This window comes from Triticum aestivum, chromosome 1D (assembly GCF_018294505.1).
Source record: "Triticum aestivum cultivar Chinese Spring chromosome 1D, IWGSC CS RefSeq v2.1, whole genome shotgun sequence".
Taxonomy (NCBI): domain Eukaryota; kingdom Viridiplantae; phylum Streptophyta; class Magnoliopsida; order Poales; family Poaceae; genus Triticum; species Triticum aestivum.
Window position 1 is genome coordinate 8,633,785 of NC_057796.1, and position 3,933 is coordinate 8,637,717.

The 3,933-nt window shown below is 41.8% G+C and overlaps 1 pseudogene; it reads right to left on the bottom strand.

The window, feature by feature from the left end:
- Window positions 1–212: 212 nt before the first annotated feature.
- Window positions 213–3,354, bottom strand: LOC123162448 (disease resistance protein RPM1-like; annotated as a pseudogene).
- Between the last annotated feature and the right edge of the window lie 579 nt (window positions 3,355–3,933).

Sequence of the window (3,933 nt, forward strand, 5' to 3'; positions counted from 1 at the left end):
TCCCAACTAGTTTAGCTAGTGAGTACACACTTTGAATTGAAAAGGCAGTGGCCATATATGTACTTAACAGTCAGTACAATATAACTGAAATATATTTTGCAAAAAAAAACATATTATACGTACAGATCCCAAACACACAGCACGGAGTTGAAAGAAGAGATACAAAATTCAAGTCTGAGCAATATCAAACCACAACCAAATGGCATGCAGTCTTAATAAGAATAAGTGTCATGTTATTTAAAAGCCATATTAAACACACTTCACAAGCGCACAAATTGTAGTGGGTCGTTGTTGTTTCTGTAAACACAAAGTAGCAGCTCGAAAAGCAAAGCACGGTGGAACAGGAGATGCAGCAGGAGTCGTCGAATCATTGACAAGAGGAACAACTAGGAGAAGTCTTGATACACCAAATGGAGGCATCTTCCTTTGATCCTTCCTGCCAGCAACCTGTACATATAACCAACAACTCACGTCAATACGTGTTAAACTACTGGTTGATATGCACGAGGAAACAAGGCACTAGTGCAAATCAGCGTTGCCATGGAGTGACTTACATAACCATTTACAAATCAGAAGACACCAACCGGAGTGTTGGAAGGGTCAAGCTTGGAGAGTATACACAAACCGGCTCATACCACCAATTCTAGGACAGTCACGCAGCAACGCCAAAAATTCAGTGGTGATTTCGTGAAAGCCTGCATACTGGAGGTTCATGAGGAACTTAATGCCAGGTGGGACCTCCATCAACCTGTTAAGCTTGATCAGGAATAATTTTTCCAGAGTCGCCATAGCACCTTCCTCTATCTCGAGACGCTTCAGATGAGGAAGGTCTCGTAACTGAAGAGCCTTCAGGTTGGGGAACCACTCCTTGCGAAATATCAACTGCTCTCCCTTATATGCTGCGGTGAAATTTAGCTCTGTCAAATTTGTCAACCGAGAAAGGAATGGTAGGGGGTCTTCTTTCAGACCTGACCAATAAAGACCCACTGAATACAAGTTTGGACCTCCAGCTTGGAAGAGACAAGACTCGTGTAACGTCTCTACGTCTAACAGTCCTCTCAAACCCAGCTTTCGCAGGTTTTCCGGGAGGGCATTCAACCGGAGAAGCTCGTTTTCATCACCTGCATTCACAAATAGGGTGGACAAAAATTCCAACTGAACTAGGGACTTGCACAGGTGCCCACAGTATATTCTCTTCACATTCAATAACCTCAGGCTTCTCAGTTGCCTCAACTCCCCCAGTTGTCTAACAGACTCATCCTCTAGTACCAACGCTTGTAGTGTATGCAGGTTTGTTAGGTTACCAAGACCCTTGCGGATGCTTACACCACTAGACCACCGGAGAACTCTACCAGATGGATCATTGAATTTCTGAGCAAATAAGTGTCTGAGCTTCTTCAGGTTCACAATCCCACTAGGCAACTTTTGTATGTCAGAATTATGAAGGTCCAGTGTCAACAAATTTGAGAGCTTACCAATAGACTCTGGGAGCATCTTCACTTTTGAATTACCCAAACCCAAATACCGAAGATTGAAAAGATCCCCGATAGCATATGGAATCTTCAATATAGGTAGGCCACTTAATTCTAGCACAGTCATAAATCTTGACTTCTCAGAAAGCTGAGGTAGTATACTGACTGATGGCATACTATTGTCCAACGCAATGAATGATCGAAGATGGTGTATACTTGAAATTGATTGTTCAATGTCCTTCTTTAGTTTGTGTACTACCAATCGACGCCCATCATTCTGAGGAGACCTCCCATATTTGTTTTCCTCATATGTAACACCAAAACAATCACTTTGACACAAATGAACTGCCAATTCACGTAGGATATCATGCATTCTGATTTTCTTTATCCTACCAAATGAGTTTCTTTCAACAAGTTGTAGCATGTTTCTGTGTACCAATTCCTCCATATATCCTTCTGCCACTTCTTCTAATGTGCTTACACCCCTCTCCTCGATGAAACCCTCTGCTATCCATAACCGTGCAAGCTTTTTCCTATGGAAAAGATAGTCTTCTGGAAATAAGCTACAGTACAGGAAACAACTTTTCAAGGATGTCGGAAGATAGATGAAGCTCAAATAAAGAATATTCCTCACGTGTTCCATGCTTGGATGGTTAGCTAGCTCCCAATCAAGCTGGTCACGTCGCTTAAATTGCTCTCTGGTCTTGTCGCGCACGAAGAGGAGCCTGCCAACAGTGACAATTGCAAGAGGTATGCCTTTACACTTGCTAACGATTCCCCGTGCCAATTTTGCCAGTTCAATGGGGCATTTATAATTTGTATCTCTCGAAAAGCCCATTTTACAGAAGAGTTCCCATGAGTCATCTTTTGATAGAGCTTCAAGTGTTATTCTCCGGTCTTGGAGAGCATGGTTGGCTACCTCATCGATGCGTGTTGTCACGAGCACTCTACTCCTCTTCAGATTTTGAACAAGTGCTCCAAATATGTCATTGACAGCTTCTGGAGCCCAAACATCATCCAGTACGATCAAGTACTTCTTGTCCTCTAGGCATGCCTTCAGTTTACCTTGAAGGTCTTTAGTTTCCATGCGTTCCATGTTACCTGGTGTGCTATTTCTAGCTTTGTATAATTCAGTAAGCAAACATTTTAGAACATCTTTTATAGAATAATTCTGAGAGATGGAAACCCAGGCATGACATTCAAACTTTTATTTTTCTTTCTTGTAGACATTTGGAGCCAAAGTTGTTTTTCCTAGACCCCCCATTCCATGCAGCGCTATCACTGAGCGTTCCAAATCATCACCTGCCAACAACTGCTCAAGTGATTCTCTGTTTTTATCCACCCCCACAAGATCTTCTTCACCGAGGGACCATGAAATGCGTGCGAGATGCTGGGACATCTCAACGATATAACTTGAGTCGCTAGAATTCCTGCCATCTACCATTGAAACCCACCTATCTTTAGCCTTGAAAAGGTGCACAAGATTGATCTCTGCTTCCATAACCAATGAAACTATCCGTTTAAAAGAAAGCAACACATTTGGTCCCTTAACTCTTTTCTTCAGATAGGTGCTCCATCCAGTATCATGTTTATGACCAACAAGATACAAATACTCATCCACAATGTCCTCGATCCCGTGGGCAAGTATTCTCAACTGCTGAACCCAGATTTCATAGGTTTGATTCTTCCGATTCCGTACGTCCACTCGGCAAAGAAATGCATGTATTAGCCTGAGCTCCCTTCCGATGCGACCCATGCTACCCTGAAGCACTGTTAGCTGTGTAATCAACTTCTGGAACTGCACGCTAGCCTTCATTAATGCTTCATTCCCTAGAGCAACGCCAATCTTTATCACAGCTGAAAGAACCACTGCCTCAGCCATTTCTTCAACTTTGATGCAGCTATAGGTTGCACAACACCTTCAATGATTGTTTACAGCCTAATTTACAAAGTAAAGGTACATCATGGTAAGAAACTATTTAAGTATTATAACAAATATTCCAAAATTGTACAATGTAAGCTACAGGTTATCAAATCTTATACTCCCTCCATTCCCTTATACAAGGCCACTATGAAAAATACTTTTTGCATCTATACAAGGCCACTAACAGTATTCGAAGCAAAAGTATAATGATATAAAGATGTAAACAAACCTTTTGTGATGAATCTAGTAGCATTATTTTCATGTGACAAAGCTACACATTTGTTTACACAGTGCACCAAACCTTGGTAGACCCTTTTAGAAGCTAAAATCAACTTGAGCCGTGCATTACGGTACCTAATTTGGGATTGTATTCAGAAGCTTAAGGTTCACACAACTCACCTTCTATCTTGCGGTTCACCTTCCACTTTCTATCTTGCTGATGCAAAAGATCCATTGAACACGAAATTGCAGTACAGCTAGGTGATGCATATGTAACCCCCTTTCAGAGATTAGCCTTTTGCACACATGGTGTTCTAG